Source organism: Nematostella vectensis, chromosome 7 (assembly GCF_932526225.1).
Source record: "Nematostella vectensis chromosome 7, jaNemVect1.1, whole genome shotgun sequence".
Taxonomy (NCBI): Eukaryota; Metazoa; Cnidaria; class Anthozoa; order Actiniaria; family Edwardsiidae; genus Nematostella; species Nematostella vectensis.
This window is the reverse complement of record NC_064040.1, coordinates 16,016,598-16,033,823: the sequence shown is the minus strand read 5'-3', so window position 1 is coordinate 16,033,823 and position 17,226 is coordinate 16,016,598. Positions and strand designations below refer to the sequence as shown.

The 17,226-nt window shown below is 41.4% G+C and overlaps 73 non-coding genes across 73 annotated transcripts; all 73 read left to right on the top strand.

Moving 5' to 3' along the window:
* The first annotated feature begins 69 nt into the window (after window positions 1-69).
* Window positions 70-142, top strand: Trnav-aac. Its single transcript has one exon. It is a non-coding gene; the product is annotated as a tRNA-Val (tRNA).
* Window positions 143-222: 80 nt separating this feature from the next.
* Window positions 223-295, top strand: Trnav-cac. Its single transcript has one exon. It is a non-coding gene; the product is annotated as a tRNA-Val (tRNA).
* Window positions 296-376: 81 nt separating this feature from the next.
* On the top strand, window positions 377-449 carry Trnav-cac. The gene has a single exon. It is a non-coding gene; the product is annotated as a tRNA-Val (tRNA).
* Window positions 450-851: 402 nt separating this feature from the next.
* Trnav-uac lies at window positions 852-924 on the top strand. Its single transcript has one exon. It is a non-coding gene; the product is annotated as a tRNA-Val (tRNA).
* Window positions 925-1,088: 164 nt separating this feature from the next.
* Trnav-uac lies at window positions 1,089-1,161 on the top strand. Its single transcript has one exon. It is a non-coding gene; the product is annotated as a tRNA-Val (tRNA).
* A 234-nt stretch (window positions 1,162-1,395) lies between these two features.
* Window positions 1,396-1,468, top strand: Trnav-aac. The gene has a single exon. It is a non-coding gene; the product is annotated as a tRNA-Val (tRNA).
* Window positions 1,469-1,696: 228 nt separating this feature from the next.
* Window positions 1,697-1,769, top strand: Trnav-aac. The gene has a single exon. It is a non-coding gene; the product is annotated as a tRNA-Val (tRNA).
* Window positions 1,770-2,004: 235 nt separating this feature from the next.
* Trnav-uac lies at window positions 2,005-2,077 on the top strand. The gene has a single exon. It is a non-coding gene; the product is annotated as a tRNA-Val (tRNA).
* An 82-nt stretch (window positions 2,078-2,159) lies between these two features.
* Trnav-uac lies at window positions 2,160-2,232 on the top strand. The gene has a single exon. It is a non-coding gene; the product is annotated as a tRNA-Val (tRNA).
* Window positions 2,233-2,401: 169 nt separating this feature from the next.
* Window positions 2,402-2,474, top strand: Trnav-uac. Its single transcript has one exon. It is a non-coding gene; the product is annotated as a tRNA-Val (tRNA).
* A 163-nt stretch (window positions 2,475-2,637) lies between these two features.
* On the top strand, window positions 2,638-2,710 carry Trnav-uac. Its single transcript has one exon. It is a non-coding gene; the product is annotated as a tRNA-Val (tRNA).
* A 233-nt stretch (window positions 2,711-2,943) lies between these two features.
* Trnav-cac lies at window positions 2,944-3,016 on the top strand. The gene has a single exon. It is a non-coding gene; the product is annotated as a tRNA-Val (tRNA).
* A 167-nt stretch (window positions 3,017-3,183) lies between these two features.
* Trnav-uac lies at window positions 3,184-3,256 on the top strand. Its single transcript has one exon. It is a non-coding gene; the product is annotated as a tRNA-Val (tRNA).
* An 83-nt stretch (window positions 3,257-3,339) lies between these two features.
* On the top strand, window positions 3,340-3,412 carry Trnav-aac. The gene has a single exon. It is a non-coding gene; the product is annotated as a tRNA-Val (tRNA).
* An 80-nt stretch (window positions 3,413-3,492) lies between these two features.
* Window positions 3,493-3,565, top strand: Trnav-cac. Its single transcript has one exon. It is a non-coding gene; the product is annotated as a tRNA-Val (tRNA).
* An 81-nt stretch (window positions 3,566-3,646) lies between these two features.
* Window positions 3,647-3,719, top strand: Trnav-cac. The gene has a single exon. It is a non-coding gene; the product is annotated as a tRNA-Val (tRNA).
* Window positions 3,720-4,121: 402 nt separating this feature from the next.
* Trnav-uac lies at window positions 4,122-4,194 on the top strand. Its single transcript has one exon. It is a non-coding gene; the product is annotated as a tRNA-Val (tRNA).
* Window positions 4,195-4,358: 164 nt separating this feature from the next.
* On the top strand, window positions 4,359-4,431 carry Trnav-uac. The gene has a single exon. It is a non-coding gene; the product is annotated as a tRNA-Val (tRNA).
* Window positions 4,432-4,665: 234 nt separating this feature from the next.
* Trnav-aac lies at window positions 4,666-4,738 on the top strand. Its single transcript has one exon. It is a non-coding gene; the product is annotated as a tRNA-Val (tRNA).
* A 228-nt stretch (window positions 4,739-4,966) lies between these two features.
* Trnav-aac lies at window positions 4,967-5,039 on the top strand. The gene has a single exon. It is a non-coding gene; the product is annotated as a tRNA-Val (tRNA).
* A 235-nt stretch (window positions 5,040-5,274) lies between these two features.
* On the top strand, window positions 5,275-5,347 carry Trnav-uac. Its single transcript has one exon. It is a non-coding gene; the product is annotated as a tRNA-Val (tRNA).
* Window positions 5,348-5,429: 82 nt separating this feature from the next.
* On the top strand, window positions 5,430-5,502 carry Trnav-aac. The gene has a single exon. It is a non-coding gene; the product is annotated as a tRNA-Val (tRNA).
* Window positions 5,503-5,671: 169 nt separating this feature from the next.
* Trnav-uac lies at window positions 5,672-5,744 on the top strand. Its single transcript has one exon. It is a non-coding gene; the product is annotated as a tRNA-Val (tRNA).
* A 163-nt stretch (window positions 5,745-5,907) lies between these two features.
* Trnav-uac lies at window positions 5,908-5,980 on the top strand. The gene has a single exon. It is a non-coding gene; the product is annotated as a tRNA-Val (tRNA).
* An 81-nt stretch (window positions 5,981-6,061) lies between these two features.
* Window positions 6,062-6,134, top strand: Trnav-cac. The gene has a single exon. It is a non-coding gene; the product is annotated as a tRNA-Val (tRNA).
* A 320-nt stretch (window positions 6,135-6,454) lies between these two features.
* On the top strand, window positions 6,455-6,527 carry Trnav-aac. Its single transcript has one exon. It is a non-coding gene; the product is annotated as a tRNA-Val (tRNA).
* Window positions 6,528-6,607: 80 nt separating this feature from the next.
* Window positions 6,608-6,680, top strand: Trnav-aac. Its single transcript has one exon. It is a non-coding gene; the product is annotated as a tRNA-Val (tRNA).
* Window positions 6,681-6,907: 227 nt separating this feature from the next.
* Window positions 6,908-6,980, top strand: Trnav-uac. The gene has a single exon. It is a non-coding gene; the product is annotated as a tRNA-Val (tRNA).
* Window positions 6,981-7,060: 80 nt separating this feature from the next.
* On the top strand, window positions 7,061-7,133 carry Trnav-aac. Its single transcript has one exon. It is a non-coding gene; the product is annotated as a tRNA-Ile (tRNA).
* Window positions 7,134-7,367: 234 nt separating this feature from the next.
* Trnav-aac lies at window positions 7,368-7,440 on the top strand. Its single transcript has one exon. It is a non-coding gene; the product is annotated as a tRNA-Val (tRNA).
* An 80-nt stretch (window positions 7,441-7,520) lies between these two features.
* Window positions 7,521-7,593, top strand: Trnav-uac. The gene has a single exon. It is a non-coding gene; the product is annotated as a tRNA-Val (tRNA).
* Window positions 7,594-7,675: 82 nt separating this feature from the next.
* Window positions 7,676-7,748, top strand: Trnav-cac. Its single transcript has one exon. It is a non-coding gene; the product is annotated as a tRNA-Val (tRNA).
* Window positions 7,749-8,067: 319 nt separating this feature from the next.
* On the top strand, window positions 8,068-8,140 carry Trnav-aac. Its single transcript has one exon. It is a non-coding gene; the product is annotated as a tRNA-Val (tRNA).
* An 80-nt stretch (window positions 8,141-8,220) lies between these two features.
* On the top strand, window positions 8,221-8,293 carry Trnav-aac. Its single transcript has one exon. It is a non-coding gene; the product is annotated as a tRNA-Val (tRNA).
* Window positions 8,294-8,521: 228 nt separating this feature from the next.
* Trnav-aac lies at window positions 8,522-8,594 on the top strand. Its single transcript has one exon. It is a non-coding gene; the product is annotated as a tRNA-Val (tRNA).
* Window positions 8,595-8,674: 80 nt separating this feature from the next.
* On the top strand, window positions 8,675-8,748 carry Trnav-gac. Its single transcript has one exon. It is a non-coding gene; the product is annotated as a tRNA-Val (tRNA).
* Window positions 8,749-8,982: 234 nt separating this feature from the next.
* Trnal-aag lies at window positions 8,983-9,055 on the top strand. The gene has a single exon. It is a non-coding gene; the product is annotated as a tRNA-Leu (tRNA).
* Window positions 9,056-9,135: 80 nt separating this feature from the next.
* On the top strand, window positions 9,136-9,208 carry Trnav-gac. Its single transcript has one exon. It is a non-coding gene; the product is annotated as a tRNA-Val (tRNA).
* Window positions 9,209-9,435: 227 nt separating this feature from the next.
* Window positions 9,436-9,508, top strand: Trnav-uac. Its single transcript has one exon. It is a non-coding gene; the product is annotated as a tRNA-Leu (tRNA).
* An 80-nt stretch (window positions 9,509-9,588) lies between these two features.
* On the top strand, window positions 9,589-9,661 carry Trnav-cac. The gene has a single exon. It is a non-coding gene; the product is annotated as a tRNA-Val (tRNA).
* An 81-nt stretch (window positions 9,662-9,742) lies between these two features.
* Window positions 9,743-9,815, top strand: Trnav-aac. The gene has a single exon. It is a non-coding gene; the product is annotated as a tRNA-Val (tRNA).
* A 165-nt stretch (window positions 9,816-9,980) lies between these two features.
* Trnav-uac lies at window positions 9,981-10,053 on the top strand. Its single transcript has one exon. It is a non-coding gene; the product is annotated as a tRNA-Val (tRNA).
* Window positions 10,054-10,133: 80 nt separating this feature from the next.
* On the top strand, window positions 10,134-10,206 carry Trnav-aac. Its single transcript has one exon. It is a non-coding gene; the product is annotated as a tRNA-Val (tRNA).
* A 165-nt stretch (window positions 10,207-10,371) lies between these two features.
* Window positions 10,372-10,444, top strand: Trnav-uac. The gene has a single exon. It is a non-coding gene; the product is annotated as a tRNA-Val (tRNA).
* An 80-nt stretch (window positions 10,445-10,524) lies between these two features.
* On the top strand, window positions 10,525-10,597 carry Trnav-cac. Its single transcript has one exon. It is a non-coding gene; the product is annotated as a tRNA-Val (tRNA).
* A 326-nt stretch (window positions 10,598-10,923) lies between these two features.
* Trnav-aac lies at window positions 10,924-10,996 on the top strand. The gene has a single exon. It is a non-coding gene; the product is annotated as a tRNA-Val (tRNA).
* An 80-nt stretch (window positions 10,997-11,076) lies between these two features.
* Window positions 11,077-11,149, top strand: Trnav-uac. The gene has a single exon. It is a non-coding gene; the product is annotated as a tRNA-Val (tRNA).
* A 234-nt stretch (window positions 11,150-11,383) lies between these two features.
* Trnav-aac lies at window positions 11,384-11,456 on the top strand. The gene has a single exon. It is a non-coding gene; the product is annotated as a tRNA-Val (tRNA).
* Window positions 11,457-11,536: 80 nt separating this feature from the next.
* On the top strand, window positions 11,537-11,609 carry Trnav-gac. The gene has a single exon. It is a non-coding gene; the product is annotated as a tRNA-Val (tRNA).
* A 234-nt stretch (window positions 11,610-11,843) lies between these two features.
* Trnal-aag lies at window positions 11,844-11,916 on the top strand. Its single transcript has one exon. It is a non-coding gene; the product is annotated as a tRNA-Leu (tRNA).
* Window positions 11,917-11,996: 80 nt separating this feature from the next.
* On the top strand, window positions 11,997-12,069 carry Trnav-aac. The gene has a single exon. It is a non-coding gene; the product is annotated as a tRNA-Val (tRNA).
* Window positions 12,070-12,297: 228 nt separating this feature from the next.
* On the top strand, window positions 12,298-12,370 carry Trnal-aag. Its single transcript has one exon. It is a non-coding gene; the product is annotated as a tRNA-Leu (tRNA).
* An 80-nt stretch (window positions 12,371-12,450) lies between these two features.
* Trnav-uac lies at window positions 12,451-12,523 on the top strand. The gene has a single exon. It is a non-coding gene; the product is annotated as a tRNA-Val (tRNA).
* Window positions 12,524-12,604: 81 nt separating this feature from the next.
* On the top strand, window positions 12,605-12,677 carry Trnav-aac. Its single transcript has one exon. It is a non-coding gene; the product is annotated as a tRNA-Val (tRNA).
* A 165-nt stretch (window positions 12,678-12,842) lies between these two features.
* Trnav-uac lies at window positions 12,843-12,915 on the top strand. The gene has a single exon. It is a non-coding gene; the product is annotated as a tRNA-Val (tRNA).
* Window positions 12,916-12,995: 80 nt separating this feature from the next.
* Window positions 12,996-13,068, top strand: Trnav-cac. The gene has a single exon. It is a non-coding gene; the product is annotated as a tRNA-Val (tRNA).
* Window positions 13,069-13,408: 340 nt separating this feature from the next.
* Trnav-aac lies at window positions 13,409-13,481 on the top strand. The gene has a single exon. It is a non-coding gene; the product is annotated as a tRNA-Val (tRNA).
* Window positions 13,482-13,561: 80 nt separating this feature from the next.
* On the top strand, window positions 13,562-13,634 carry Trnav-uac. Its single transcript has one exon. It is a non-coding gene; the product is annotated as a tRNA-Val (tRNA).
* Window positions 13,635-13,868: 234 nt separating this feature from the next.
* On the top strand, window positions 13,869-13,941 carry Trnav-aac. Its single transcript has one exon. It is a non-coding gene; the product is annotated as a tRNA-Val (tRNA).
* Window positions 13,942-14,021: 80 nt separating this feature from the next.
* Window positions 14,022-14,094, top strand: Trnav-gac. The gene has a single exon. It is a non-coding gene; the product is annotated as a tRNA-Val (tRNA).
* A 234-nt stretch (window positions 14,095-14,328) lies between these two features.
* Trnal-aag lies at window positions 14,329-14,401 on the top strand. The gene has a single exon. It is a non-coding gene; the product is annotated as a tRNA-Leu (tRNA).
* An 80-nt stretch (window positions 14,402-14,481) lies between these two features.
* Trnav-aac lies at window positions 14,482-14,554 on the top strand. The gene has a single exon. It is a non-coding gene; the product is annotated as a tRNA-Val (tRNA).
* A 227-nt stretch (window positions 14,555-14,781) lies between these two features.
* Window positions 14,782-14,854, top strand: Trnal-aag. Its single transcript has one exon. It is a non-coding gene; the product is annotated as a tRNA-Leu (tRNA).
* An 80-nt stretch (window positions 14,855-14,934) lies between these two features.
* On the top strand, window positions 14,935-15,007 carry Trnav-uac. The gene has a single exon. It is a non-coding gene; the product is annotated as a tRNA-Val (tRNA).
* An 81-nt stretch (window positions 15,008-15,088) lies between these two features.
* Trnav-aac lies at window positions 15,089-15,161 on the top strand. The gene has a single exon. It is a non-coding gene; the product is annotated as a tRNA-Val (tRNA).
* A 165-nt stretch (window positions 15,162-15,326) lies between these two features.
* Window positions 15,327-15,399, top strand: Trnav-uac. Its single transcript has one exon. It is a non-coding gene; the product is annotated as a tRNA-Val (tRNA).
* An 80-nt stretch (window positions 15,400-15,479) lies between these two features.
* Trnav-cac lies at window positions 15,480-15,552 on the top strand. The gene has a single exon. It is a non-coding gene; the product is annotated as a tRNA-Val (tRNA).
* Window positions 15,553-15,918: 366 nt separating this feature from the next.
* Trnav-uac lies at window positions 15,919-15,991 on the top strand. Its single transcript has one exon. It is a non-coding gene; the product is annotated as a tRNA-Val (tRNA).
* A 234-nt stretch (window positions 15,992-16,225) lies between these two features.
* On the top strand, window positions 16,226-16,298 carry Trnav-aac. The gene has a single exon. It is a non-coding gene; the product is annotated as a tRNA-Val (tRNA).
* Window positions 16,299-16,378: 80 nt separating this feature from the next.
* On the top strand, window positions 16,379-16,451 carry Trnav-gac. The gene has a single exon. It is a non-coding gene; the product is annotated as a tRNA-Val (tRNA).
* Window positions 16,452-16,685: 234 nt separating this feature from the next.
* Window positions 16,686-16,758, top strand: Trnal-aag. Its single transcript has one exon. It is a non-coding gene; the product is annotated as a tRNA-Leu (tRNA).
* Window positions 16,759-16,838: 80 nt separating this feature from the next.
* Trnav-uac lies at window positions 16,839-16,911 on the top strand. The gene has a single exon. It is a non-coding gene; the product is annotated as a tRNA-Val (tRNA).
* An 81-nt stretch (window positions 16,912-16,992) lies between these two features.
* Trnav-aac lies at window positions 16,993-17,065 on the top strand. The gene has a single exon. It is a non-coding gene; the product is annotated as a tRNA-Val (tRNA).
* Window positions 17,066-17,226: the final 161 nt, after the last annotated feature.

Here is a 17,226-nt window from a genome sequence, read left to right as displayed (position 1 = left end):
TTTTTGCGGATGGGGTACAATATGATGACATCAAATGACACTGCATTTAATAGGAGAGAAAATCGTGAAGTGTCCGTAGTGTAGTGGTTATCACGTCTGCCTAACACGCAGAAGGTCCCCAGTTCGAGCCTGGGCGGAAACATTATTTTTTTTTTTTTGCGGATGGGGTACAATATGATGACGTCAAATGACACCGCATTTAATATGTGAGAAAGTCGTAAAGTTTTCGTAGTGTAGTGGTTATCACGTCTGCCTCACACGCAAAATGTCCCCAGTTCGAGCCTGGGCGGAAACATTTTGTTATTTTTTTTTGCGGATGGGGTACAATATGATGACATCAAATTACACCGCATTTAATAGGAGAGATAATCGTGAAGTTTCCGTAGTGTAGTGGTTATCACGTCTGCCTCACACGCAGAAGGTCCCCAGTTCGAGCATGGGCGGAAACATTATTTAAATTTTTTGCCGTTGGTGCATCCATATGATGACATCGAGTAAAACCGCATTTAATTAGGGAGCCTTGGCGGAAGTATTTTGTTATTTTTTTTTGCGGATGGGGTACAATATGATGACATCAAATGACACAGCATTTAATAGGAGAGAAAATCGTGAAGTTTCCGTAGTGTAGTGGTTATCACGTCTGCTTTCACGCAGAAGGTCCCCAGTTCGAGCCTGGGCGGAAACATTATTTTAATTTTTTGCCGTTGGTGCATCCATATGATGACATCGGATGTAACCGCATTTAATTAGGGAGCCTGGGCTGAAATATATATATATATTTTTTTTTACGGATGGGGTACAATATGATGACATCAAATGACACCGCATTTAATAGGAGAGATAATAGTGAAGTTTCCGTAGTGTAGTGGTTATCACGTCTGCTTTACACGCAGAAGGTCCCCAGTTCGAGCCTGGGCGGAATCATTATTTAAATCTTTTGCCTTTGGTGCATCCATATGATGACATCGAATAAAACCGAATTTAATTAGGGAGCCTGGGAGGAAATATTTTGTTATTTTTTTTTGCGGAAGGGTTACAATATGATGACATCAAATGACACCTCATTTAATAGGAGAGATAATCGTGAAGTTTCCGTAGTGTAGTGGTTATCACGTCTGCTTTACACGCAGAAGGTCCCCAGTTCGAGCCTGGGCGGAAACATTTTGTTATTTTTTTTTGCGGATGGGGTACAATATGATGACATCAAATGACACCGCATTTAAAAGGAGAGAAAATAGTGAAGTTTCCTTAGTGTAGTGGTTATCACGTCTGCTTTACACGCAGAAGGTCCCCAGTTCGAGCCTCGGCGGATACATTTTGTTATTTTTTTTTAGGATGGGGTACAATATGATGACATCAAATGACACCGCATTTAATAGGAGAGATAATCGTGAAGTTTCCGTAGTGTAGTCGTTATCACGTCTGCCTAACACTCAGAAGGTCCCCAGTTCGAGCCTGGGCGGAAACATTTTTTTTTTTGCCAATGGGGTACAATATGATAACGTCAAATGACACCGCATTTAATAGGGGAGAAAGTCGTGAAGTTTCCGTAGTGTAGTGTTTATCACGTCTGCTTTACACGAAGAAGGTCCCAAGTTCGAGCCCCGCCGGGACACTTTTTAAATTCCTTTGCCGTTGCTGCATCGATATGATGACATCGAATGAAAACGAATTTAATAGGAGAGAAAATTGTGAAGTTTCCGTAGTGTAGTGGTTATCACTTCTGCCTAACACGCAGAAGGTCCCCAGTTCGAGCCTGGGCGGAAACATTTTATTATTTTTTTTTGCTGATGGGGTACAATATGATGACATCAAATGACACCGCATTTAATAGGATAGAAAATCGAGAAGTTTCCGTAGTGTAGTGGTTATCACGTCTGCTTTACACGCAGAAGGTCCCCAGTTCGAGCCTTGGCGAAACATTATTTTAATTTTTTTTGCCGTTTGTGCATCCATATGATGACATCGAATAAAACCGCATTTAATAGGAGAGAAAATTGTGAAGTTTCCGTAGTGCAGTGGTTATCACGTCTGCTTTACACGCAGAAGGTCCCCAGTTCGAGCCTGGGCGAAAACATTTTGTTATTTTTTTTTTGCGGATGGGGTACAATATGATGACATCAAATGACACCGCATTTAATAGGTGAGATAATCGTGAAGTTTCCGTAGTGTAGTGGTTATCACGTCTGCCTAACACGCAGAAGGTCCCCTGTTCGAGCCTGGGCGGAAACATTATTTTAATTTTTTGCCGTTGGTGCATCCATATGATGACATCGAATGCAACCGCATTTAATTATGGAGCCTGGGCGGGAATATATATATATATATATTTTTTTTGCGGATTGGGTACAATATGATGACATCAAATGACACTGCATTTAATAGGAGAGATAATCGTGAAGTTTCCGTAGTGTAGTGGTTATCACGTCTGCTTTACACGCAGAAGGTCCCAAGTTCGAGCCTGGGCGGAAACATTATTTAAATTTTTTTGGCATTGGTGCATCCATATGATGACATCGAATAAAACCGAATTTAATTAGGTAGCTTGGGAGGAAATATTTTGTTATTTTTTTGCGGATGGTGTACAATATGATGACATCAAATGACACCGCATTTAAAAGGAGAGAAAATAGTGAAGTTTCCTTAGTGTAGTGGTTATCACGTCTGCTTTACACGCAGAAGGTCCCCAGTTCGAGCCTCGGGGGATACATTTTGTTATTTTTTTTTAGGATGGGGTACAATATGATGACATCAAATGACACCGCATTTAATAGGAGAGAAAATCGTGAAGTTTCCGTAGTGTAGTGGTTATCACGTCTGCTTTACACGCAGAAGGTCCCCAGTTCTAGCCTCGGCGGATACATTTTGTTATTTTTTTTTAGGATGGGGTACAATATGATGACATCAAATGACACCGCATTTAATAGGAGAGATAATCGTGAAGTTTCCGTAGTGTAGTGGTTATCACGTCTGCCTCACACGCAGAAGGTCCCCTGTTCGAGCCTGGGCGGAAACATTATTTTAATTTTTTGCCGTTGGTGCATCCATATGATGACATCGAATGCAACCGCATTTAATTAGGGAGCCTGGGCGGGAATATATATATATATATATATTTTGCGGATGGGGTACAATATGATGACATCAAATGACACCGCATTTAATAGGAGAGATAATGGTAAAGTTTCCGTAGTGTAGTGGTTATCACGTCTGCTTTACACACAGAAGGTCCCCAGTTCGAGCCTAGGCGGAAACGTTTTGTTATTTTTTTTTTTGCGGATGGGGTACAATATGATGACATCAAATGACACTGCATTTAATAGGAGAGAAAATCGTGAAGTGTCCGTAGTGTAGTGGTTATCACGTCTGCCTAACACGCAGAAGGTCCCCAGTTCGAGCCTGGGCGGAAACATTATTTTTTTTTTTTTGCGGATGGGGTACAATATGATGACGTCAAATGACACCGCATTTAATATGTGAGAAAGTCGTAAAGTTTTCGTAGTGTAGTGGTTATCACGTCTGCCTCACACGCAAAATGTCCCCAGTTCGAGCCTGGGCGGAAACATTTTGTTATTTTTTTTTGCGGATGGGGTACAATATGATGACATCAAATTACACCGCATTTAATAGGAGAGATAATCGTGAAGTTTCCGTAGTGTAGTGGTTATCACGTCTGCCTCACACGCAGAAGGTCCCCAGTTCGAGCATGGGCGGAAACATTATTTAAATTTTTTGCCGTTGGTGCATCCATATGATGACATCGAGTAAAACCGCATTTAATTAGGGAGCCTTGGCGGAAGTATTTTGTTATTTTTTTTTGCGGATGGGGTACAATATGATGACATCAAATGACACAGCATTTAATAGGAGAGAAAATCGTGAAGTTTCCGTAGTGTAGTGGTTATCACGTCTGCTTTCACGCAGAAGGTCCCCAGTTCGAGCCTGGGCGGAAACATTATTTTAATTTTTTGCCGTTGGTGCATCCATATGATGACATCGGATGTAACCGCATTTAATTAGGGAGCCTGGGCTGAAATATATATATATATATTTTTTTACGGATGGGGTACAATATGATGACATCAAATGACACCGCATTTAATAGGAGAGATAATAGTGAAGTTTCCGTAGTGTAGTGGTTATCACGTCTGCTTTACACGCAGAAGGTCCCCAGTTCGAGCCTGGGCGGAATCATTATTTAAATCTTTTGCCTTTGGTGCATCCATATGATGACATCGAATAAAACCGAATTTAATTAGGGAGCCTGGGAGGAAATATTTTGTTATTTTTTTTTGCGGAAGGGTTACAATATGATGACATCAAATGACACCACATTTAATAGGAGAGATAATCGTGAAGTTTCCGTAGTGTAGTGGTTATCACGTCTGCTTTACACGCAGAAGGTCCTCAGTTCGAGCCTGGGCGGAAACATTTTGTTATTTTTTTTTGCGGATGGGGTACAATATGATGACATCAAATGACACCGCATTTAAAAGGAGAGAAAATAGTGAAGTTTCCTTAGTGTAGTGGTTATCACGTCTGCTTTACACGCAGAAGGTCCCCAGTTCGAGCCTCGGCGGATACATTTTGTTATTTTTTTTTAGGATGGGGTACAATATGATGACATCAAATGACACCGCATTTAATAGGAGAGATAATCGTGAAGTTTCCGTAGTGTAGTCGTTATCACGTCTGCCTAACACTCAGAAGGTCCCCAGTTCGAGCCTGGGCGGAAACATTTTTTTTTTTGCCAATGGGGTACAATATGATAACGTCAAATGACACCGCATTTAATAGGGGAAAAAGTCGTGAAGTTTCCGTAGTGTAGTGTTTATCACGTCTGCTTTACACGAAGAAGGTCCCAAGTTCGAGCCCCGACGGGACACTTTTTAAATTCCTTTGCCGTTGCTGCATCGATATGATGACATCGAATGAAAACGAATTTAATAGGAGAGAAAATTGTGAAGTTTCCGTAGTGTAGTGGTTATCACTTCTGCCTAACACGCAGAAGGTCCCCAGTTCGAGCCTGGGCGGAAACATTTTATTATTTTTTTTTGCTGATGGGGTACAATATGATGACATCAAATGACACCGCATTTAGTAGGATAGAAAATCGAGAAGTTTCCGTAGTGTAGTGGTTATCACGTCTGCTTTACACGCAGAAGGTCCCCAGTTCGAGCCTTGGCGAAACATTATTTTAATTTTTTTTGCCGTTTGTGCATCCATATGATGACATCGAATAAAACCGCATTTAATAGGAGAGAAAATTGTGAAGTTTCCGTAGTGCAGTGGTTATCACGTCTGCTTTACACGCAGAAGGTCCCCAGTTCGAGCCTGGGCGAAAACATTTTGTTATTTTTTTTTTGCGGATGGGGTACAATATGATGACATCAAATGACACCGCATTTAATAGGTGAGATAATCGTGAAGTTTCCGTAGTGTAGTGGTTATCACGTCTGCCTAACACGCAGAAGGTCCCCTGTTCGAGCCTGGGCGGAAACATTATTTTAATTTTTTGCCGTTGGTGCATCCATATGATGACATCGAATGCAACCGCATTTAATTATGGAGCCTGGGCGGGAATATATATATATATATATTTTTTTTGCGGATTGGGTACAATATGATGACATCAAATGACACTGCATTTAATAGGAGAGATAATCGTGAAGTTTCCGTAGTGTAGTGGTTATCACGTCTGCTTTACACGCAGAAGGTCCCAAGTTCGAGCCTGGGCGGAAACATTATTTAAATTTTTTTGGCATTGGTGCATCCATATGATGACATCGAATAAAACCGAATTTAATTAGGTAGCTTGGGAGGAAATATTTTGTTATTTTTTTGCGGATGGTGTACAATATGATGACATCAAATGACACCGCATTTAATAGGAGAGAAAAACGTGAAGTTTCCGTAGTGTAGTGGTTATCACGTCTGCTTTACACGCAGAAGGTCCCCAGTTCGAGCCTGGGCGGAAACATTTTGTTATTTTTTTTTGCGGATTGGGTACAATATGATGACATCAAATGACACCGCATTTAATAGGAGAGATAATCGTGAAGTTTCCGTAGTGTAGTGGTTATCACGTCTGCCTCACACGCAGAAGGTCCCCAGTTCGAGCCTGGGCGGAAACATTATTTAAATTTTTTGCCGTTGGTGCATCCATATGATGACATCGAATAAAACCGCATTTAATTAGGGAGCCTTAGCGGAAGTATTTTGTTATTTTTTTTTTGCGGATGGGGTACAATATGATGACATCAAATGACACCACATTTAATAGGAGAGTTAATCGTGAAGTTTCCGTAGTGTAGTTTTTATCAAGTTTGCTTCACACGCAGAATAGGTCCCAAGTTCGAGCTCCGCCGGGACATTTTTTAATTTTTTTTGTCGTTGGTGCATCGATATGATGACATCGAATGAAAACGAATTTATTAGGAGAGAAAATTGTGAAGTTTTCGTAGTGTAGTAGTTATCACGTCTGCCTAACACGCAGAAGGTCCCCAGTTCGAGCCTGGGCGAAAACATTTTATTATTTTTTTTGCGGATGGGGTACAATATGATGACATCAAATGACACCACATTTAATAGGAGAGATAATCGTGAAGTTTCCGTAGTGTAGTGGTTATCACGTCTGCCTAACACGCAGAAGGTCCCCAGTTCGAGCCTGGGCGAAAACATTTTTTTTTTGCCTATGGGGTACAATATGATGACGTCAAATTACACCGCATTTAATAGGGGAGAAAGTCGTGAAGTTTCCGTAGTGTAGTGTTTATCACGTCTTCTTTACACGCAGAAGGTCCCAAGTTCGAGCCCCGCCGGGACATTTTTTAAATTTTTTTGCCGTTGGTGCATCGATATGATGACATCGAATGAAAACGAATTTAATAGGAGAGAAAATTGTGAAGTTTCCGTAGTGTAGTGGTTATCACGTCTGCCTAACACGCAGAAGGTCCCCAGTTCGAGCCTGGGCGGAAACATTTTATTATTTTTTTTGCGGATGGGGTACAATATGATGACATCAAATGACACCGCATGTAATAGGAGAGAAAATCGTGAAGTTTCCGTAGTGTAGTGGTTATCACGTCTGCTTTATACGCAGAAGGTCCCCAGTTCGAGCCTTGGCGGAAACATTATTTTAATCTTTTTGACGTTTGTGCATCCATATGATGACATCGAATAAAACCGCATTTAATAGGAGAGTTAATCGTGAAGTTTCTGTAGTGTAGTTTTTATCAAGTTTGCTTCACACGCAGAAGGTCCCAAATTCGAGCCTCGCCGGGACATTTTTTAATTTTTTTTGCCGTTGGTGCATCGATATGATGGCATCGAATGAAAACGAATTTATTAGGACAGAAAAGTGTGAAGTTTCCGTAGTGTAGTAGTTATCACGTCTGCCTAACACGCAGAAGGTCCCAAGTTCGAGCCTGGGCGGAAACATTTTATTATTTTTTTTGCGGATGGGGTACAATATGATGATATCAAATGACACCGCATTTAATAGGAGAGAAAATCGTGAAGTTTCCGTAGTGTAGTGGTTATCACGTCTGCTTTACACGCAGAAGGTCCCCAGTTCGAGCCTGGGCGGAAACATTTTGTTATGTTTTTTTTGCGGATGGGGTACAATATGATGACATCAAATGACACCGCATTTAATAGGAGAGATAATCGTGAAGTTTCCGTAGTGTAGTGGTTATCACGTCTGTCTCACACGCAGAAGGTCCCCAGTTCGAGCCTGGGCGGAAACATTATTTTAATTTTTTGCCGTTGGTGCATCCATATGATGACATCGAATAAAACCGCATTTAATTAGGGAGCCTTGGCGGAAGTATTTTGTTATTTTTTTTTGCGGATGGGGTACAATATGATGACATCAAATGACACCACACTTAATAGGAGAGTTAATCGTGAAGTTTCCGTAGTGTAATTTTTATCAAGTTTGCTTCACACGCAGAATAGGTCCCAAGTTCGAGCTCCGCCGGGACATTTTTTAATTTTTTTTGCCGTTGGTGCATCGATATGATGACATCGAATGAAAACGAATTGATTAGGAGAGAAAATTGTGAAGTTTTCGTAGTGTAGTAGTTATCACGTCTGCCTAACACGCAGAAGGTCCCCAGTTCGAGCCTGGGCGGAAACATTTTATTATTTTTTTTGCGGATGGTGTACAATATGATGACATCAAATGACACCACATTTAATAGGAGAGATAATCGTGAAGTTTCCGTAGTGTAGTGGTTATCACGTCTGCCTAACACGCAGAAGGTCCCCAGTTCGAGCCTGGGCGGAAACATTTTTTTTTTTGCCTATGGGGTACAATATTATGACGTCAAATTACACCGCATTTAATAGGGGATAAAGTCGTGAAGTTTCCGTAGTGTAGTGTTTATCACGTCTGCTTTACACGCAGAAGGTCCCAAGTTCGAGCCCCGCCGGGACATTTTTTAAATTTTTTTGCCGTTGGTGCATCGATATGATGACATCGAATGAAAACGAATTTAATAGGAGAGAAAATTGTGAAGTTTCCGTAGTGTAGTGGTTATCACGTCTGCCTAACACGCAGAAGGTCCCCAGTTCGAGCCTGGGCGGAAACATTTTATTATTTTTTTTGCGGATGGGGTACAATATGATGACATCAAATGACACCGCATGTAATAGGAGAGCAAATCGTGAAGTTTCCGTAGTGTAGTGGTTTATCACGTCTGCTTGACACGCAGAAGGTCCCCAGTTCGAGCCTGGGCGGAAACATTATTTTAATTTTTTTGCAGTTTGTGCATCCATATGATGACATCGAATAAAACCGCATTTAATAGGAGAGTTAATCGTGAAGTTTCTGTAGTGTAGTTTTTATCAAGTTTGCTTCACACGCAGAAGGTCCCAAGTTCGAGCCCCGCCGGGACATTTTTTAAATTTTTTTGCCGTTGGTGCATCGATATGACGACATCGAATGAAAACGAATTTAATAGGAGAGAAAATCGTAAAGTTTCCGTAGTGTAGTTGTTATCACGTCTGCCTAAGACGCAGAAGGTCCCCAGTTCGAGCCTGGGCGGAAACATTTTATTATTTTTTTTGTGGATGGGGTACAATATGATGACATCAAATGACACCACATTTAATAGGAGAGATAATCGTGAAGTTTCCGTAGTGTAGTGGTTATCACGTCTGCCTAACACGCAGAAGGTCCCCAGTTCGAGCCTGGGCGGAAACATTTTTTTTTTGCCTATGGGGTAAAATATGATGACGTCAAATTACACCGCATTTAATAGGGGAGAAAGTCGTGAAGTTTCCGTAGTGTAGTGTTTATCACGTCTTCTTTACACGCAGAAGGTCCCAAGTTCGAGCCCCGCCGGGACATTTTTTAAATTTTTTTGCCGTTGGTGCATCGATATGACGACATCGAATGAAAACGAATTTAATAGGAGAGAAAATCGTAAAGTTTCCGTAGTGTAGTTGTTATCACGTCTGCCTAAGACGCAGAAGGTCCCCAGTTCGAGCCTGGGCGGAAACATTTTATTATTTTTTTTGTGGATGGGGTACAATATGATGACATCAAATGACACCGCATTTAATAGGAGAGAAAATCGTGAAGTTTCCGTAGTGTAGTGGTTATCACGTCTGCTTTACACGCAGAAGGTCCCCAGTTCGAGCCTGGGCGGAAACATTTTGTTATTTTTTTTTGCGGATGGGGTACAATATGATGACATCAAATGACACCGCATTTAATAGGAGAGATAATCGTGAAGTTTCCGTAGTGTAGTGGTTATCACGTCTTCCTAACACGCAGAAGGTCCCCTGTTCGAGCCTGGGCGGAAACATCATTTAAATCTTTTGCCGTTGGTGCATCCATATGATGACATCGAATGCAACCGCATTTAATTAGGGAGCCTGGGCGGGAATATATATATATTTTTTTTTTGCGGATGGGGTACAATATGATGACATCAAATGACACTGCATTTAATAGGAGAGAAAATCCTGAAGTTTCCGTAGTGTAGTGGTTATCACGTCTGCTTTACACGCAGAAGGTCCCCAGTTCGAGCCTGGGCGGAAACATTTTGTTATTTTTTTTGCGGATTGGGTACAATATGATGACATCAAATGACACCGCATTTAATAGGAGAGATAATCGTGAAGTTTCCGTAGTGTAGTGGTTATCACGTCTTCCTAACACGCAGAAGGTCCCCTGTTCGAGCCTGGGCGGAAACATCATTTAAATCTTTTGCCGTTGGTGCATCCATATGATGACATCGAATGCAACCGCATTTAATTAGGGAGCCTGGGCGGGAATATATATATATTTTTTTTTTGCGGATGGGGTACAATATGATGACATCAAATGACACTGCATTTAATAGGAGAGATAATCGTGAAGTTTCCGTAGTGTAGTGGTTATCACGTCTGCTTTACACGCAGAAGGTCCCCAGTTCGAGCCTGGGCGTAAACATTTTGTTATTTTTTTTGCGGATTGGGTACAATATGATGACATCAAATGACACCGCATTTAATAGGAGAGATAATCGTGAAGTTTCCGTAGTGTAATGGTTAGCACGTCTGCCTCACACGCAGAAGGTCCCCAGTTCGAGCCTGGGCGGAAACATTATTTACATTTTTTGCCGTTGGTGCATCCATATGATGACAGCGAATGCAACCGCATTTAATTAGGGAGCCTGGGCGGGAATATATATATATATATATATATTTTTTGCGGATGGGGTACAATATGATGACATCAAATGACACCGCATTTAATAGGAGAGATAATCGTGAAGTTTCCGTAGTGTAGTGGTTATCACGTCTGCTTTACACACAGAAGGTCCCCTTTTCGAGCCTGGGCGGAAAGGTTTTGTTATTTTTTTTTTGCGGATGGGGTACAATATGATGACATCAAATGTCACTGCATTTAATAGGAGAGAAAATCGTGAAGTGTCCGTAGTGTAGTGGTTATCACATCTGCCTAACACGCAGAAGGTCCCCAGTTCGAGCCTGGGCGGAAACATTTTATTATTTTTTTTGCGGATGGGGTACAATATGATGACATCAAATGACACCGCATTTAATAGGAGAGAAAATCGTGAAGTTTCCGTAGTGTAGTGGTTATCACGTCTTCTTTACACGCAGAAGGTCCCCAGTTCGAGCCTGGGCGGAAACATTTTGTTATTTTTTTTTGCGGATAGGGTACAATATGATGACATCAAATTACACCGCATTTAATAGGGGATAAAGTCGTGAAGTTTCCGTAGTGTAGTGTTTATCACGTCTGCTTTACACGCAGAAGGTCCCAAGTTCGAGCCCCGCAGGGACATTTTTTAAATTTTTTTGCCGTTGGTGCATCGATATGATGACATCGAATGAAAACGAATTTAATAGGAGAGAAAATTGTGAAGTTTCCGTAGTGTAGTGGTTATCACGTCTGCCTAACACGCAGAAGGTCCCCAGTTCGAGCCTGGGCGGAAACATTTTATTATTTTTTTTGCGGATGGGGTACAATATGATGACATCAAATGACACCGCATGTAATAGGAGAGCAAATCGTGAAGTTTCCGTAGTGTAGTGGTTATCACGTCTGCTTGACACGCAGAAGGTCCCCACTTCGAGCCTGGGCGGAAACATTATTTTAATTTTTTTGCCGTTTGTGCATCCATATGATGACATCGAATAAAACCGCATTTAATAGGAGAGTTAATCGTGAAGTTTCTGTAGTGTAGTTTTTATCAAGTTTGCTTCACACGCAGAAGGTCCCAAGTTCGAGCCCCGCCGGGACATTTTTTAAATTTTTTTGCCGTTGGTGCATCGATATGACGACATCGAATGAAAACGAATTTAATAGGAGAGAAAATCGTAAAGTTTCCGTAGTGTAGTTGTTATCACGTCTGCCTAAGACGCAGAAGGTCCCCAGTTCGAGCCTGGGCGGAAACATTTTATTATTTTTTTTGTGGATGGGGTACAATATGATGACATCAAATGACACCACATTTAATAGGAGAGATAATCGTGAAGTTTCCGTAGTGTAGTGGTTATCACGTCTGCCTAACACGCAGAAGGTCCCCAGTTCGAGCCTGGGCGGAAACATTTTTTTTTTTGCCTATGGGGTACAATATGATGACGTCAAATTACACCGCATTTAATAGGGGAGAAAGTCGTGAAGTTTCCGTAGTGTAGTGTTTATCACGTCTTCTTTACACGCAGAAGGTCCCAAGTTTGAGCCCCGCCGGGACATTTTTTAAATTTTTTTGCCGTTGGTGCATCGATATGACGACATCGAATGAAAACGAATTTAATAGGAGAGAAAATCGTAAAGTTTCCGTAGTGTAGTTGTTATCACGTCTGCCTAAGACGCAGAAGGTCCCCAGTTCGAGCCTGGGCGGAAACATTTTATTATTTTTTTTGTGGATGGGGTACAATATGATGACATCAAATGACACCGCATTTAATAGGAGAGAAAATCGTGAAGTTTCCGTAGTGTAGTGGTTATCACGTCTGCTTTACACGCAGAAGGTCCCCAGTTCGAGCCTGGGCGGAAACATTTTGTTATTTTTTTTTGCGGATGGGGTACAATATGATGACATCAAATGACACCGCATTTAATAGGAGAGATAATCGTGAAGTTTCCGTAGTGTAGTGGTTATCACGTCTTCCTAACACGCAGAAGGTCCCCTGTTCGAGCCTGGGCGGAAACATCATTTAAATCTTTTGCCGTTGGTGCATCCATATGATGACATCGAATGCAACCGCATTTAATTAGGGAGCCTGGGCGGGAATATATATATATTTTTTTTTTGCGGATGGGGTACAATATGATGACATCAAATGACACTGCATTTAATAGGAGAGATAATCGTGAAGTTTCCGTAGTGTAGTGGTTATCACGTCTGCTTTACACGCAGAAGGTCCCCAGTTCGAGCCTGGGCGGAAACATTTTGTTATTTTTTTTGCGGATTGGGTACAATATGATGACATCAAATGACACCGCATTTAATAGGAGAGATAATCGTGAAGTTTCCGTAGTGTAGTGGTTAGCACGTCTGCCTCACACGCAGAAGGTCCCCAGTTCGAGCCTGGGCGGAAACATTATTTACATTTTTTGCCGTTGGTGCATCCATATGATGACAGCGAATGCAACCGCATTTAATTAGGGAGCCTGGGCGGGAATATATATATATATATATATATATATATATATATATTTTTTGCGGATGGGGTACAATATGATGACATCAAATGACACCGCATTTAATAGGAGAGATAATTGTGAAGTTTCCGTAGTGTAGTGGTTATCACGTCTGCTTTACACACAGAAGGTCCCCTTTTCGAGCCTGGGCGGAAAGGTTTTGTTATTTTTTTTTTGCGGATGGGGTACAATATGATGACATCAAATGTCACTGCATTTAATAGGAGAGAAAATCGTGAAGTGTCCGTAGTGTAGTGGTTATCACATCTGCCTAACACGCAGAAGGTCCCCAGTTCGAGCCTGGGCGGAAACATTTTATTATTTTTTTTGCGGATGGGGTACAATATGATGACATCAAATGACACCGCATTTAATAGGAGAGAAAATCGTGAAGTTTCCGTAGTGTAGTGGTTATCACGTCTTCTTTACACGCAGAAGGTCCCCAGTTCGAGCCTGGGCGGAAACATTTTGTTATTTTTTTTTGCGGATAGGGTACAATATGATGACATCAAATTACACCGCATTTAATAGGGGATAAAGTCGTTAAGTTTCCGTAGTGTAGTGTTTATCACGTCTGCTTTACACGCAGAAGGTCCCAAGTTCGAGCCCCGCAGGGACATTTTTTAAATTTTTTTGCCGTTGGTGCATCGATATGATGACATCGAATGAAAACGAATTTAATAGGAGAGAAAATTGTGAAGTTTCCGTAGTGTAGTGGTTATCACGTCTGCCTAACACGCAGAAGGTCCCCAGTTCGAGCCTGGGCGGAAACATTTTATTATTTTTTTTGCGGATGGGGTACAATATGATGACATCAAATGACACCGCATGTAATAGGAGAGCAAATCGTGAAGTATCCGTAGTGTAGTGGTTATCACGTCTGCTTGACACGCAGAAGGTCCCCACTTCGAGCCTGGGCGGAAACATTATTTTAATTTTTTTGCCGTTTGTGCATCCATATGATGACATCGAATAAAACCGCATTTAATAGGAGAGTTAATCGTGAAGTTTCTGTAGTGTAGTTTTTATCAAGTTTGCTTCACACGCAGAAGGTCCCAAGTTCGAGCCCCGCCGGGACATTTTTTAAATTTTTTTGCCGTTGGTGCATCGATATGACGACATCGAATGAAAACGAATTTAATAGGAGAGAAAATCGTAAAGTTTCCGTAGTGTAGTTGTTATCACGTCTGCCTAAGACGCAGAAGGTCCCCAGTTCGAGCCTGGGCGGAAACATTTTATTATTTTTTTTGTGGATGGGGTACAATATGATGACATCAAATGACACCACATTTAATAGGAGAGATAATCGTGAAGTTTCCGTAGTGTAGTGGTTATCACGTCTGCCTAACACGCAGAAGGTCCTCAGTTCGAGCCTGGGCGGAAACATTTTTTTTTTGCCTATGGGGTACAATATGATGACGTCAAATTACACCGCATTTAATAGGGGAGAAAGTCGTGAAGTTTCCGTAGTGTAGTGTTTATCACGTCTTCTTTACACGCAGAAGGTCCCAAGTTCGAGCCCCGCCGGGACATTTTTTAAATTTTTTTGCCGTTGGTGCATCGATATGACGACATCGAATGAAAACGAATTTAATAGGAGAGAAAATCGTAAAGTTTCCGTAGTGTAGTTGTTATCACGTCTGCCTAAGACGCAGAAGGTCCCCAGTTCGAGCCTGGGCGGAAACATTTTATTATTTTTTTTGTGGATGGGGTACAATATGATGACATCAAATGACACCGCATTTAATAGGAGAGAAAATCGTGAAGTTTCCGTAGTGTAGTGGTTATCACGTCTGCTTTACACGCAGAAGGTCCCCAGTTCGAGCCTGGGCGGAAACATTTTGTTATTTTTTTTTGCGGATGGGGTACAATATGATGACATCAAATGACACCGCATTTAATAGGAGAGATAATCGTGAAGTTTCCGTAGTGTAGTGGTTATCACGTCTTCCTAACACGCAGAAGGTCCCCTGTTCGAGCCTGGGCGGAAACATCATTCAAATCTTTTGCCGTTGGTGCATCCATATGATGACATCGAATGCAACCGCATTTAATTAGGGAGCCTGGGCGGGAATATATATATATTTTTTTTTTGCGGATGGGGTACAATATGATGACATCAAATGACACTGCATTTAATAGGAGAGATAATCGTGAAGTTTCCGTAGTGTAGTGGTTATCACGTCTGCTTTACACGCAGAAGGTCCCCAGTTCGAGCCTGGGCGGAAACATTTTGTTATTTTTTTTGCGGATTGGGTACAATATGATGACATCAAATGACACCGCATTTAATAGGAGAGATAATCGTGAAGTTTCCGTAGTGTAGTGGTTAGCACGTCTGCCTCACACGCAGAAGGTCCCCAGTTCGAGCCTGGGCGGAAACATTATTTACATTTTTTGCCGTTGGTGCATCCATATGATGACAGCGAATGCAACCGCATTTAATTAGGGAGCCTGGGCGGGAATATATATATATATATATATATATATATATATATATATATATATATATATATATATATATATTTTTTGCGGATGGGGTACAATATGATGACATCAAATGACACCGCATTTAATAGGAGAGATAATCGTGAAGTTTCCGTAGTGTAGTGGTTATCACGTCTGCTTTACACACAGAAGGTCCCCTTTTCGAGCCTGGGCGGAAAGGTTTTGTTATTTTTTTTTTGCGGATGGGGTACAATATGATGACATCAAATGACACCGCATTTAATAGGAGAGAAAATCGTGAAGTTTCCGTAGTGTAGTGGTTATCACGTCTTCTTTACACGCAGAAGGTCCCCAGTTCGAGCCTGGGCGGAAACATTTTGTTATTTTTTTTTGCGGATAGGGTACAATATGATGACATCAAATTACACCGCATTTAATAGGGGATAAAGTCGTGAAGTTTCCGTAGTGTAGTGTTTATCACGTCTGCTTTACACGCAGAAGGTCCCAAGTTCGAGCCCCGCAGGGACATTTTTTAAATTTTTTTGCCGTTGGTGCATCGATATGATGACATCGAATGAAAACGAATTTAATAGGAGAGAAAATTGTGAAGTTTCCGTAGTGTAGTGGTTATCACGTCTGCCTAACACGCAGAAGGTCCCCAGTTCGAGCCTGGGCGGAAACATTTTATTATTTTTTTTGCGGATGGGGTACAATATGATGACATCAAATGACACCGCATGTAATAGGAGAGCAAATCGTGAAGTTTCCGTAGTGTAGTGGTTATCACGTCTGCTTGACACGCAGAAGGTCCCCACTTCGAGCCTGGGCGGAAACATTATTTTAATTTTTTTGCCATTTGTGCATCCATATGATGACATCGAATTAAACCGCATTTAATAGGAGAGTTAATCGTGAAGTTTCTGTAGTGTAGTTTTTATCAAGTTTGCTTCACACGCAGAAGGTCCCAAGTTCGAGCCCCGCCGGGACATTTTTTAAATTTTTTTGCCGTTGGTGCATCGATATGACGACATCGAATGAAAACGAATTTAATAGGAGAGAAAATCGTAAAGTTTCCGTAGTGTAGTTGTTATCACGTCTGCCTAAGACGCAGAAGGTCCCCAGTTCGAGCCTGGGCGGAAACATTTTATTATTTTTTTTGTGGATGGGGTACAATATGATGACATCAAATGACACCGCATTTAATAGGAGAGAAAATCGTGAAGTTTCCGTAGTGTAGTGGTTATCACGTCTGCTTTACACGCAGAAGGTCCCCAGTTCGAGCCTGGGCGGAAACATTTTGTTATTTTTTTTTGCGGATGGGGTACAATATGATGACATCAAATGACACAGCATTTAATAGGAGAGATAATCGTTAAGTTTCCGTAGTGTAGTGGTTATCACGTCTTCCTAACACGCAGAAGGTCCCCTGTTCGAGCCTGGGCGGAAACATTATTTAAATCTTTTGCCGTTGGTGCATCCATATGATGACATCGAATGCAACCGCATTTAATTAGGGAGCCTGGGCTGGAATATATATATATTTTTTTTTTGCGGATGGGGTACAATATGATGACATCAAATGACACTGCATTTAATAGGAGAGATAATCG